Source organism: Pan paniscus, chromosome 13 (genome assembly GCF_029289425.2).
Source record: "Pan paniscus chromosome 13, NHGRI_mPanPan1-v2.0_pri, whole genome shotgun sequence".
Taxonomy (NCBI): Eukaryota; Metazoa; Chordata; class Mammalia; order Primates; family Hominidae; genus Pan; species Pan paniscus.
The window spans coordinates 87,889,063-87,904,949 of record NC_073262.2 but is presented as its reverse complement, the minus strand read 5'-3'; positions in this window follow the sequence as shown (position 1 = coordinate 87,904,949).

The window sequence follows — 15,887 nt, the reverse complement described above, 5'->3', positions numbered from 1 at the left end:
TTTAGTCCAACCAATCCGTGTTGCAACTACTCAACACTGTTGTAGTGTAAAAGTATCCATGGGCAATATGTAAATGAATGGGCATTTCTGTGTTCCAATAAAACAGTGGGTGGTGTTTCTAATTTGTATCATGAGCTGCAACTTGTGGACCCCAGATACAGACCATTTCCAGCACTTCTGAAAATACCCACTTAAAAAAGAAATTCTCTAACTTTATTGAAGTATACTTGACAAATAAATAAGGGATTTACTTATGGTGTACAAAATGATTTTTTGATATGCATGTACATTGTAAAATTATTATTATGATCAAGTTAATATACATATCCATCACCTCACATAGTTACCATTTCTGTGTGTGTGCATCTGTGTGTGTGTGTGTGTATGTGTGTAGAACACTTAAGCTCTACCCCCTTAGCAAAATTTTATATACAATTCGGTATTGTTAGCTATAGTAATCATGCTATACACTAAATCTCCAGAACTTACTAATCTTGTATAACTAAAACTCTGTACCTTTTGATCAACATCTCTCTCCATTTCCCTGACCTCCTAAGCCCTAGAAACTACCGTTCTATTCTTTGTTTTTATGAGTTTGAATTTTTTAGATTCCACGTATAAGTGAGATCTTGCAGTATTTGTCTTTCTTTGGCTTATTTCACTTAGAAAAATGAAATTTAAGTACACCCACGTGTGCAAATGAAAGATTTTTTCTCCTTTATTAAGGCTGAATAATATTCCATTGTATTTATATACCAGATTTTCTTCATACATTCATGTATTGATGGACATTTGTTTCCATATGTTGAAATTAACATAGTAGAGATGCCGTTTTGAGATACTGATTTTGTTTCCTTTGATTATGTACCTAGAGATAGGATTGCTGAGTTATATGATATTTTTAATTGTTTGAAAATCTTCATACTGTTTTCCATAATGGCTATACTAATTTACATTTCCACTAACAGTGTACAAGGGCTCTCTTTTTTCCACATCTTCATCAACATATTATCTTGTCTTTTATGATAATAGACAATATAAAAGGCATGAAGTGATATGTCATTGTTTTGATTTGCATTTCTGTGATAATTAGTAATGTTGAGCACCTTTTCATACACCTATTGACCATCTGTATTTCTGCTTTGTAGAAATGTCTGTTTAGGTCCACTGCCCATTTTTTAGTTGGGTAATTTGGTTTTTTGCTCTTAAGTTTTTGAGTTCTTCATGTATCTTGGATATTAACCCCTTATCAGACAACTGGTTTGAAAATGTTTTTTCCCATTTTGTAGGTTGTCTTTTTATTCTGTTGATTATTTTCTTTGCAGTGCAGGAGCCCTTTCATTTGACATACCCCTACTTGTCTATTTTTGCTTTTTTTGACTGTACTTTTGGGATTATAAGCAAAATAATAATTTCCCATACCAATGTCAATAAGGTTTTTATTCTTCTTTTTAGGAATTTAATATTTTCAGGTGTTACATTTAGGTCTTTAATCCATTTGTGTTGACTTTTCTATATTGTGTGAGATAAAGTCTAATTGGACTCTTTGGTATATGGATACTGAGTTTTACCAACACCATTTATTGAAGAGACTCTTTCCCTGCTGTATGTTCCTGGCACCCCGATTAAAACCAACTGCCCTTAAATGCATGGGTTTATTTCAAGGGTCTCTATTCTGTTCCATTTGTCTACTAGTCTGTTTTTTTAAGTACCATACTGTTTTTATTACTGTGGCTTTGTAATATTTTTTTAAATCAACAGATGTATGTCTCCAGCTTTGTTCTCTTGATCAAGATGCTTTCACAATTCAGAGTCTTTTATAGTTCCACATAAACGTTAGGATTGTTTTTTTCTATCTCTGTGAAAAGTACCACTGGAATATTGATAGAAATTGCATTGAGTTTGTAGATTGCTTTAGGAAACATGGATATTTTAACAATATTAATTCTTCCAACCCATGAGAACAGGATATCTTTTCATTTATTTTTCATTTTCTTTCAGCAATGTTTTGCAGTTTTCAGTGTAGTGATTTTTCACTTCCTTGCTTAAATTTACTCTTAAATATTTTATTCTTTTTCATGCTATTGTAAATGGAATTGTTTTCCTAATTTTTTCCATAGTTTGTTATTAGTATATAGATGTGTAACTGACTTTTTGTATATTGGTTTTGTATCTTGCAACTTTACTACATTTGTTTATTAGTTCTAATAGTTTTTTGTTGAGTTTTTAGAACTTTCTATATATAAAATTATGTCATCTTAAAACAACAATTTTACTTCTTTCTTTATAATTTGAAGGCTTTTTTTTTTCTTGCCTAATTGCTATGGCTACTACTTTCAATATCATTTGAATAGAAGTAGTCAGAGTGGCCATCTTGGTCTCGTCTCTGATCATAGGGCTTCAGCGTTTCATGATTGAGTATGATGTTAGCTTGTCATATATAGGCTTTTGATGATGTGGGCTTGTCATATATGGCTTTTATTATGTTAAGATACATTCTTTATACACCTAATTTTTGAGAGCTTTTAAACATGAAAGAATGTTGAATTGTGTCAAATGCTTTTTCTGCATCTATTGAGATAATCATATAAATTTTATGTTTCAGTCTGTTAAGGTGGTGTGTCACATTTATTAATTTGCTTATGTTGTTCTATGCTTGCATCCTAGGAATAAATCATGGCATATGGTCTTTTTAATGTGCTATTAAATTCAATTTGCTTGTATTTTACTGAGAAGTTTTGCATCTATTTTCACCAGGGATATTGTCCTGCATTTACTTTTCTTGTAGTTTCCCTGTCTGCCTTTGTTATCAGAGTAATACTGCCCTTCAAAATTAGTTTCAAAGTGTTCCTTCCTTTTCAATTTTTCAGAAGACTTTGAGGATTGGCATTGATTCTTCTTAAAGTGTTTGGCAGAATTCTCTAGTGAAGCTGTCAAGTCCTGTTAATTGGGAAGTTTTGGATAAATGATTCAATCATCTCTGACATATCATTACTGATATGTCATATTTTCTATTTTTTATGATTCAATTTTGGTAGTTTCCAATTCAAGGAATTTAATTATTTCTTCTGGGTTATCCAGTTTGTTGATGCATAGCTGTTTATAGTAGTCTCTTATGATACTTTGTATTTCTGTAGTATTAGTTGTAATAATCTTTCATCTATAATTTTATTTATTTGAGTCTTCTCTAAAGATCTGTCAATTTTGATCATCCTTTCAAAAAACCTCACTCAATTTTGATTATCTTATTTATTGTTATCATCTCTATTTTATTTATTTATGCTCTAATATTTATTATTTCCTTTTTCTGCTAAATTCAGGTTTAGTTAATTTTTTCGCCTAGTACTTTGAAGTGTAAAGTCAGAAAGTTTATTTGGACTCTTTCATTTTAATGCAGATGCTTATCACTATAAATTTCCTTTTACAGTGGCTTTTTCTGCCTCCCACAAGATTTGTTATGATGTGTTTCCATTTTTATTTGTCTCAAAGTATTTTTTATTTTACTTTTGATTTATATTTTGATCCATTGTTTGTTTAGAAATGTTTTGTTTAATCCCTACTTATTTTTGTATTTTTCAGAAGTTCTCCTATTTTCATGGTGCATGGGAATGGTAGCCAGAGGGCTAGGGACACTCATGGGCAAATTGGGTGAAGACGGGTCAGCAGGTGATGTGGTCTATGAGGTTCATGTGCAGCTTTATTGGTAGAATTTGTTTTTTATTTTATTTTATTTATTTACTTTTTTGAAACAGAGTCTTGCTCTGTTGCCCCAGCTGGAGTACAGTGGTGTGATCTAGGCTCACTGTAACCTCTGCATCCCAGGTTCAAGCTATTATCCTGCCTCAGCCTCCCAAGTAGCTGGGACTACAGGGTCGGCTAATTTTTGTTGGTGTTGTTGTTGTTGTTTTTGTATTTTCAGTAGAGACGGAGTTTCAGTATGCTGGCCAGGCTGTTCTCTAACTCTTAACCTCAAGTGATCCACCCAACTCGGCCTCCCAAAGTGCTGAGATTACAGGCATGAGCCACCACGCCTGGCCTGTTGGTTGAATTTGAAAGGCAGTTATTAGAAACAATTGCTCTTTGTTGAATTCCATGTTATGAACCCATTTTACCTTTTCTTAGTTGTCCCCAGACTATTCAGCCTTGCAGATTTCCTCAGTCTTCTGAGTGGGGTGCAAAGAAAAGTGGTTCTTGGGCAGCACTTTGCGTGCTTGGGGAAGCTGGTGCTTAATAAGCTCTCACATGGGAGAAGTCATTGGCTGAGGAGGGTGTCCATGATGAAAACTCCTATTCTGCCATCGTTCTGACATCACTGTAAGCAGTATTTTGTTTTGTTATCAAGATCATGTTGGCTCCATCAATGAGTTGGGAACCATTCCCTCGTTTTCCATTTACTGAAGGTTTGATTATTAGTATTATTTCTTTTTCAAACGTTTGGTAGCCTACCAGTCTAGTCCTGGAATCTTCTTTGTGGGCAGGTTTTTCAGTACAAATACAAATTCTTTAATAGATACAGTTTTAATCAGGTAATCTATTTCTTGAGTGAACATTGATAGTTTGGTAATTAAAGAAATATGTTCATTTCATCTAAGTTGTCCAATAAATAGGTAGGAGGTTGTTCATGATATTTCTATATTATTATTTTAATATCCATAGAATCTTCAGAGATGTCACCTTTTACCTGACATATGTAATTTACATTCTCTAATTTTTTTTCTGAATGCTAACTAGTGGTTTATCAATTTTATTATTCTTTGTGAAGACATCTTTTGTTTCACTGATTTTTTTTTGTAGGTTTTCTGTTTTATACATCATTTGTTTCTATACTGAACTTTTTTTTTTTTTTTACTTATACTTAGTTTAGGTTTCATTTGCTGTTTGTTTTCTAGAGACATGGTCTCTGTCGCCCTTGCCGTAGTGGTGCAGTGGTGTGATCATAACTCACTGCAGCCTGGAACTTCTAGGCTCAAGTCATTCTCTTGCCTCTGCCTTCTGAGTAGCTGGCACTACAGGCACATACCACCATACTCTACTAATTAAAAAAAAATTGTAGAGACAAGGTCTCACTATGTTGCCCATGCTGGTCTCAAACTCATGGCCTCAAGCAATTCTTCTACCTTGGCCTCCCAAATTTTTAGGAGTACACACATGAGCCACCATGCCCAGCTATATTTACTTATTTTTTTTAGAGACAGGGTCTCAGTGTGTCACCCAGGTTGGAGTGCAATGGCTCTGCCATAGCTCACTGCTGTCTTGACCTCCTGGGCAAAAGCTATCCTCAGGCCTAAGCCTCCCAATTGGCTAGGAATGCAAGTGCATGCAACCACATCCAGCTAACTTTTACAGAGTTTTTGTAGAGACATGGTCTTGCTGTGTTACCCAGGCTGGTCTCAAACTCCTGACCTCAAGCAATCCTGCTACTTGGGCAACTCAAAGTGCTGAGATTACAAGCATGATCCATCACTCCTGGCCTAATTTTCTTTTCGATTTCTTTTTTGATCCCAGGCTTATTTAGAAGTATGTTATTTGGGTAGCTAACTTTTGAAAATAGCATTTTGTGATATAAAATAAATTAATTTAGGTTTATATATATGCATATATATTTATATATTATGTTATATATATTTTTATATATATATATAACATGCTACAGAATTAGTTCTCCATAGAAATCCCAGATTTTAAATTTTGTTTTCTTTTATTCTTGTATTTATTCACGATATCGTATCATGTTTAGTTTTTATGTGTTTCTTCTGAATTCTTACAGTTTCTGTGTGTGTGTTTTCTATAAGATGGCAATCATCTTTTTAAGTATTTCAATTCATGACAAAATGCTTGAACCCATTCTTCCTTATTCTGTGGCAACATTTTTTATTATTTTTTTGATCCATGCCCATTTTTCTTTTAATTTATTTTTGAATAAAATGGATTTTTCAGGACCTAATGTTTAAAGAAAATTTCTGGTAGTCATGAGGGACATCATAGTTTTCCAGACCATCTGATTTCACCATCCAATAGCTTTCTCTCCACTGACTTAAAGGTATACTTCTTCATGCAAATATGCAAATATAGTTCATCTTTTTTGAATTAGGCAAGATCTAGGGAAAGCATACCTGCCACCCCTTCTAAGATCACTTCCAAACCCCTTTTTGGGAACAAAAGGTATTTGTATTGTTTTTAAACTCCTGCTGCCTTTGCTGAGATCTGCCTCTAATGGTCCCTCAGAGTATACTACATGCTTTCTATATTCCACCTTTTTGTCTCTAACAAAAAGTTTGATCACACATGCTTTGGGAATCTCTTTATGTGTTTTAGATTGTATAAAATATGTTTGTCTTCATATAGGTATACAAATATATATATGTTAATATGTACATATATAGTACATATATCACCAAATAGATATGCAAATATATATGCTAGTATGTACATGCACACATATTATATATTATATGTACATATCATATGCATATATAATACATAACATGTATGTGTTAATATGTACATACATTTATTTGTAATATGTACTTATATTATATGTACAAATTAACATGTATATGTACATATTAACACATATATGTTAATATGTACACATATTTATTTGTCTGTGATAAAACAACATATATTTACAACTGTTTATATATCCAGTAATGTCGAATACTGTGATGTAAACACATGTTGCATTGCATTATAAACCTAAATATAAGGGTTATTTTCGATTTAGCAATTGACACATTACATATTTAGGTTGACCATATATACTCTTGTAATATGGAGGTGACATTATCTATATGGGAGAGATTACATATAAATCATTATATACTTATTTCTAATATTTTCTATTTAACATCACATAGCAAAGTGATGGAAAATAACCATCTTAATGTAGAGAAAATGTGTTTAAACCTTTTGGACCAAGATAGTAAATAAAGGGAAAATTAGATTATCTTATTATTTTATTTCAAAACTGTTATATTCCTGATAGGTAAATATTTCTTATTGTGTATATATTCCATTAACTGCTAATGCAAAATCACTTGGAAATCTTTATTAAGACCAATAGTACACTATTGTTATCTTGGGTTTAAAGTAACATATTCTTCCACACTTTGTTTACAGGAAACCTTGAGGCTGTAATCTTGCTTGTTTCACATGGCTTCGGAGTAAAACTTGGCTCAAGGGCTTAAGTTTTTATGCATATTTTATTTATAAATTATTTAAATTCACACATCTGACTTTGATTTAAAGATCAGTAAAGTGAAATCTTACGGTTTTAGTTGATTTTTTAGTATCCTCTTGGTAAGACCTGGTTTGTGGGAAACACAATTTTGTATGTATTTAGTTTTTAATGTTGGTATATTGAAGCAAAAGTGCCTCTAAAATCTGTTCATATTTTTAAACATCAAAATTTATTGCTGAGCATATGCAGTAGGTAATTTTATTTTTTCTCTCACATCAGCACTGGAACCACATTAGAAGGTTGTAATAGCATAATTCAACAGATTATTTTTCTCCATTTTACATTTTGACTGTTCCTAAATACATAAACTTCAAATAAGATATTTCAAACATATCTACACAGTATACATTTACTGAAGTTTTTTAGAAGTCATAACAGTCTAATATAAACTTCATGTGTTACAAACATACCACATTGCTATATCATATAAAATCTGATTTTCAAAGGATGGAATATATTGTGTTGACATGTAGATGAATTTTCATCTTCAGTTATAGAAGTCATATATATATATAAATATATATATGTTATTCTTTACAGCCATATTTTTCAAGAAACTCACTTTGATATTGGTGAGGGAAAAACACTCCATGCTTTTTGCTTTTCCTTCTAATTTAGAATGACTTCTATAAGTGTTTCTCCACTGTGTTACTTTTCTGGCCTTTCTCTACCCCTCTATGCCTGCTTCAGATGGGTCTTTGACTTCATGTGATACATTGATGGAGGGCAATACTTTCCAGAAGCAAACCCCATTCCTGCAGGGAGAAAACTTCCCAACTTGTTGGCCACCACTGGCTTGCTAACTGCAAGGTTTGGCCCAAAGATGTGGCTATGTCCATATTAAAAGCAACTTGTAAAAAAGCAACAACAATATAAAGAACTTTTAATTCTATTTTCAGTCATTTATTTTGAAAGTGAATACCAAATTATATGATTTGATTTCAGTGTTAGGCTCATTTACTTTGTTAATAAAAAGAAGTAATATGATGCTTCTTTATATTATGGAGGTTACTGAAATAAAAACATGGGGGGTATGCTGATATAATGAAACACAGGGTAAACATGGGGATATACCAGGGGCATTGGAGCTCTATCACATTATTGATATATTCAGTCACCAAATTTCCCACCACTTCTTGATAGCAATCAATCCAGAACTTGCCCCTACTTTCCTAATCCCGTTTCAGATTCTTCTAGTACACACCCAAAACTTTTGAGAAGACCTCTCAGACTCGTCTGCCACTGATGTTCCCCTTGGGTGCTTTCTTAGTTCAGCAAGCTAAATAAGTGCAAACTTTTTTCTTTATCTAAATATAAGTGTGTTCTTGGTCTCTGCTGGTGGACTTTAACAATCCTGGAGCTTCCACTGAGATACTGTTGAGACATTTTTTTGCTGCCACAGACTAATATTCTTAATACAGAAGTAATACTTTCACTTGTGTGTACACATACTAGAGGCAAACTCGACAATGATCATAAGGCAAGTTAATACAAATCTGTGCTCCAAATATCTTATTGAGCCCTTCAAAATTCTTCTATTTCTGCCTTATGAATAGAGGACCCAAGACTCTTCAGCCACATGATATGTTTATATTAATTTTCCCTGACTGACAAATCATTGATTGGCCATTAAATATCCTCTCTGTATTTTGTTTTTGTTTCTGTTTTTTGGTACTGACCTGTTTACTAGAGGAAGTTCAAGACAAATGTAGTTATAATAAATGTCTTTCCAGCTGAGCCTGAAGAATGAAAGCTCTCCTTACACATTGTCTTTTCAGGATAAATTTTGTTGTATTATTCATCAACATGTTATCAACACTTATCTTGGTTTGGTTTTTGTATACGAGATTGGCTTTTAAAGATATTTTCTGTCCACAAATTCTACTTGCCATGGGAACCATTGATTTCTCAGGTCAGCAGACAGGGGCAGCTTGACCTTACATTGAGAATCAAAGATAGGCAGAAGAGATACTTTTGCTTTTGACTGGTCGTCAGCCAGTCTCTAATGGATAACCTGCTAATAAATTTGTGTTACCTTCCAGCACTTGCTTTTGTGTTATTATTCTTGAACTTTTCTTTCTAATCAGCATGACTGCACCAAGAACATTTAAATTTGCAGTAGCCACTTCTTAGAACTTTTTGATATAACCAAAATTGTTTATTTGAAACATACTTTAAAACAAAATGTGAAGAAAATAAACCCATAGGGACATATGTGTCTGGTTAACATAAAAGAAAAATTACTTGATTTAATAGGGAAGACCTCCCTCTTTCTTTTTCTTTACTGGGAAGATGAATAAGCACCAACTTTTAACATGAAATCTTTGCATAATTGTGAAGGATCCAAATTATTGTTTAAATCAGCTACAGAGTCTCTCTCTCCTTCTCTCTCTGTTTCTCTCTCATCAAAATTAATTTTGCTTTCCATGTGCCTTCTTGTCATCATGCAAAGAAAGAAAAAATCAATCTCAAATATTGAACTTTAATTATCTTCATGTCTGTCTCTAACTGGCTCACTCAAATTTCTACTTCTTTTCTTCCTCTCCCTCTCTCTTTCCCTTCATTTTGGTAAACAGTCCATCATAAAAATGTACACATTCTAAGATTATTGACTGTAGACAAATAGATCTAACACAAAAGGGGGACAAACTATAGAATAACATTTCCTATGACCTAAGTATAAGCCACTGCTTCAATAGGTTTTTTTTAACAAACAATTTTATATGTTAAAGGTTCACATGTATTTGAAATTAGAGATATCAAGAAATTCCAACAGAAAAAAAACATAGATTTTTATTCTTATATTTGTTGGTTTTTGTAAGAAGACAGTTCTATAAAATAAAAATTATTAAGCTGCTATGTCATTGATCTTGTTTCCTATATTACATGGTTAGGGGGAAAGCAAGGCACTCAAGAGTTTTGAAATATTATTTAAAGATGCTTTAAAATTTGATTTTAATTATAGAGGCTTGCAAATGTAAAATATCTGTCAAAATGAATATTTGTACATCTTATAGTGTCTTAGTTAGCTTTTAGGAAACATTTATATCTCTTCCTCGATTTTACCAGAGCCTAAAAATAATAGCAGTATAATATCTTAGTTTGCTAAGGTTTGTTTTTTTGTCAGTCAACTTTCTAAATTTCTTACATTAGTTTAGGAGTAGGTAAGTTGTAACTGATTACACAAATTGCTTAGACATATAAAAACGTAAAATTATGTTTAGTCAAATACATTTATAATAGTGGAAATGTTTTACAGGAGTTTAATCTTTTGAAATTCTTTCTACCTTACAAATCATAAAGAGGTAACAGGTCAGCTTTAAACTGTCATTTTCAGATCTTTGAGTAGCTTAACAATTTTTAAAGTATTATTCAAATTTGTTGATAAGTTAATATTTATATATCTGGACAACATAATTTTAATATCTCTCTGCTGATTTAAATTATAGAGTAGGCATCAGTTAAACGTTTAAAGAAGGATGTATAAATACCTTTACCTTACATTAACACCAGTGTTCCCTTGCAAAAAAAATAAAAAGTAAAACCATGTGTGTAATAATACAAGGATGTTTATGCAGTATCATAAATATGTTTCTGTTCATTGAGGAAACATTTTTTATTTAAAGAAAAAAGTTTTAGTTTGTGCCAGGATATATATTTTGATAAAGATAAAAGGTGAATTTAAGGTATTTATTATGTACACTTTATTATCCCTCTGTATAGTATATACAAATCATTACTTTAACAGGAGCAATGAAATACATTAAAATATGACAGAATTAGTTAAATGTGTTTGTGTTCATAAGAAAGCTGGGTATAATGCAGTTTGAGTTAATGTAAAAAACTTCATTCAACTTCAACTATAGCATCTCTTTAAACTGAAGGGGGAAGGAAACTACATTGTATCGTGGCAAATGCATTTTTGCTTGCATTTCTACAAACAAACAGAACTGGTTTTGGAGATTGGACTTTATCTAAATAATCAAAGTTATTAGTTCATAACTAGAGGCATAGTTGTGAATTTAGAACACAATCAGGAGCATCAGTCAAGCATAATGGGAACAGTTTTGTTCACATATGTTCTGTTTTAAAATGGAACATCATAACAGTTCAGTGGAGCTCAAAATTACAGCTGAGAAGTGATCAGTTAACCACCCTCAAAAAACCGCATATGGGAAATAGGCTGAAAAATTAGTTTCTTAACATTGACATGTTGCTGCAGTATTACATTCACGGAAAGACCTAAAAACATTCTTCTCAAAATAAACAGTATGTATATATATGTATATACATATACACACACACACACACATATATATGTACACACATATATATACACACACACACATATGTATATAAAAAAGGAGTTAATAGAAGTACTATCAACAAAAGAAAAAGAGATCATTGCATTTATAGAATTAATGCTGCTGAAATTTTGAAGCCAAAATTTTATAGACTGACTATCTTATTTCAAACTGGGCCAATGTTTGATATATATGTACATATAATTCATATAAAGGAAAAATAACAATTATATATCTTTGGAATGAGTATTTTTTGGACCATATTTTTAAAACAATTTCTAAAACCAGTGCTAGAGAGATTAAGAAAATGTGTAGCATCTTACTTATCATTAAGAGCCATGCAGAGGGAGAGAAAGATAATTCAGGAAGTGGCTCCATTTTTACAAGAAAAAAAATTGATAAATATTTACATTTGGGATTTTTTGTCTATTGATATTTCAAAAATAGTAATTACACATTCATAGTACTACAAAGACAGAGTTTTGTGACGAGAAAAGAAGTTGTGCCATGTAATCTCACACTTTTTACTTTTTTTCTAGTGGCAGCAATCACAACAGGGGTACTGGTTGATACCACTGCTGATTGAAGGTTTCAACTAGTTGGGAGGTACAGAATATGTAGAGAAATGCAGATAAGAGTAGAAAGGAGGACTAATGACCTACCAACGTCTTTCTATAATTGCCAATCAATAGCAACAAAGACCATACTGTGGAGTAAATTCACATGGCACATAGATGCAGTATATAGTGAATTGGTTAAGAATACAGCCTCTCTGTTAAACATCTGGATCCAAATCCTAAATAAAGCATTTACTGTGTGACTATGAATAAGCTATTTAATTTATCTGTGCTCTAATTTTCATTAATAAATTGGGGATAATAGTACCTAAGTTATGGGTTATTGTAAAAATCAAGTATTCGTTAACAGAAAAAACGTGCTAAGAACAGTGCTTCGTATATTGTTAATACTATATAAATATAAATAATATTATATTTGTTTTATTAAAATACACACCTGTAAACAGCTGAAACTTTTCTTCAGACAGACATGATAAAATGACCCACTCAAAAGATAGAAGGATCAGACTCTGATCTTAGTGTATTCTAGATACAAAGTGGTCGCCACCTCACTCTTCTAACTCAGTAGAGCTGGATCCCAGAGCAGAAGTCTTCATTTCATAGGAAGTAAGTATCCAGGAAAAAATTCCTTGAATGCGACTGCCTGTGGCCTTGGCACATGTTATTCTTATTATATATTTATATGACTAATTCTTTTTCATCTTTAATTTCTCAGATTAAATGTCCCCTCCTAACTGAGCTCTTTGGTACTCAATTTAAGAATATACTCTGTTGTAGCTCTGGAATGAGTCTTTTCCTGACCACAAAAGCTAATGTCTCTGTTAGAGAACGGTACTTAGAAACCAATAGCTTGGTGTTATTTGTGCTCATTGCTACCAGTATGTCACTGCTTCTAATCCAATTCTGATCCAATACCATGTGCTACAGCCTATACTTTTCACTTTCCATATTTGCAACTACCTTATACCATAGTGAGAAATCAGTTTCTTACTCTCCTTAATATATTGATTCATTTGTTCAAGTCTACAATGTGCACATACTAATTTAAGAGTTATGAAATTACATCACAACAAAGAAAGCAAAGCTTCTAACTAGAGTTCAATATTGATTTCCAGTTTGATTTTTGAACTAAAATGTGCATGTGGTGAAATGAACAGATCTTAAAAATCAAATTTGTTGTGTTTTGACAAATGTATACATCCTTTTACCCACATAATCATTAATATATAGACCATTTCTATCTCCTTAGAAATCTCCTCATGTTCCCTAGTCAATTCCCCCAAGAGGCAACCATTAAAAATCTATATATATATTTCATGGTAGATTCATTTTTTTCTGTTCTAGAACCACAGATAAGTGGAATCATGCTGTATGTGTTCTTCTGTATCTGTATTCTGTCACTCAGACATGTATTTTAACATGCAATTTTAAAAGTTGCATTATTAACAAAATATATGCAAAAATATATTAGTGAAAGGTCATGTTTTTTAACTATCTTTCAGGAGTTACATTATAGAAGTATCTCCTGAGGCAGACAGTGCTTCTACTGACTCACTCCCCCTCTTTCACCTTTGAATTAGGTCTACAACAGTCTTTCAGACAGAACAGCAGTATCTTACAGAAGAGCAATACCTTATCATCTTTGATATCTATCCTATATTTATACATACATTTGTTAACCTGACCCCAGACTATTTGTCTTACTCACGACACGACCTCTGTGCTCTAAGGACATCTTATTGCTACAGAAGATTAAAGTATTTTGTTTAAAAAATAGTAACAGATATACTGAAATAGCAGGCAAAAATATAATGGAAATGTATCTAATATTATTTCAAAATGTGCATTTCAGGGAATGTTTTACTTTAAAAGATGCAAATAATATGGATCTTATTCCCCCCAAAATGACAGGCAATTAAAAACCATGAAAATGAATGAATTCATTTTGCATATTTTGTCTACAAGAGGATAGAATAAAATAACAACAATGAAAAAGGCTTTTTTAATATTTAAAGGAGAAACACGATAATTTAATTTAAAGACTTATTAAAATTAATGAAGACTTTTCAAAAAATAGCAAGGTTGGAGAATCATAATTAAGTATATAAAAATTGGTATTTAATGTTGCTGACTTTGGGGTTCAAAATTAGAGAACCCTATAGACAGTAAGGGTAATTTTTGAAGAAATTGCTTTCCAATTTCATCAAACTGTTCCTAGCAATATATCTAGCTAAAATTAAATGTTTGCTGACTCTATTTCTCTTTTCAATAAATAAGGAGTTAATAGAAGTACTATCAACAAAAGAAAAAGAGATCATTGTGTTTATAGAATTAATGCTGCTGAAATTTTGAAGCCAAAAGATTCAAAATTTTACAGATTCAGTATCTTATTTCAAACTGGGCCAATCTTTGATTTTCAAAAGCTTGTAAAGATGATTTAAAAAGACATGTTAAAATAAGCTGAAGCTACTGGTCATAACTGCTAAATCTCTGAAGATAATTGATTATACCAAGTCCTTTATGCTAATTTTGAAACCCATAGTGTGTTTGCTTTTTCTCCCTCCAAAGTTAGCTTTTTCTTCAACTGACACCCTGTAGGAAACTGTGTATAGACATTTGGTGATTTTTTTACTTATTATATTACCAAATTTTCCTCTATATAAGTCTGCTTCTTATAAACCTTAACATTTCCATATGATATTTTTCAAATATTCTAGTTTGTTCCTACATTTTAAACCCAAAACCATTTACATGTAAAACCAAAGAACAAAATTATCATCATTTCTCAACTAAGGTTAAGATGTACATCTTTATTATATACAATCCTATCTGTCTGGGGCAGATATCCACTGCTGTTATATTGGTAAGCTTTGAAACAGTGGTATTCAATAAGTCACCTGTGGACTGCTAAGAGGCACTCAAACTGTTAGCTCTCTGTGAAAAGATAAGGAGCTTTAGAGAGAATGTACATCTACCATATGACAAAGCACATGGGTTAATTTGCTCCCCTAACTCCCTACTTCTTTTTATAGCAAGACTTTTTGATGTAAGAAGTTTTACATCAATTAACATACTGATACAAGCTCATTAACTCATTGCACATTGGCACTTTGAGTAGCATTCCTCTAAACCAGGGTTCTGCAAACATTTTCTTTAAAGGACCAGATATTAAATATTGTAGATTCTCTTTGCAATAGTTTGCTATTTAGCATGAAAACACCTATGTAAGTGGATGTACATGACTATGTTCTACTAAAACTTTATTGATGAATACTAGCATTTCAATATCATAAATGATCACGTGTCACAAAATACTGTTTTGATTTTTCCCCAACCATTTAAATATGTAAAAGGTACTCTTAGCTTGTGAGCCATTAAAAAAGTAGTTTGCTAACTCCTGACTTAAGCAATTTTCTAATCATCACTTAAATTGTTACTGTGTAAATCTTCTCTAACTTTTCTATTAGATTTATTATTCTTCTTCCTGTACTTCAGAATTCATGAACACCTACAAGGTACTTTATTGAGATTAATTTGTGTGGCAATGCTTTTTCCCCTCAGAAGACTGAAGTAATTCATCTAAGGTTCTTAGTCTATGAAGTGTGGTTGGGATTAGAGCCCAAGAGTCTTGCACCAGAGTGTGTGTTTTAGTCACATATCTGTCTGCCACTTACTACTAAGTAGGGATGGAGGAATAGAATTCAATAGGTAGAAAAGGAAGCATATTTTGGAGATTCAGTGAACTAGCATTTAGGAGATCAGATT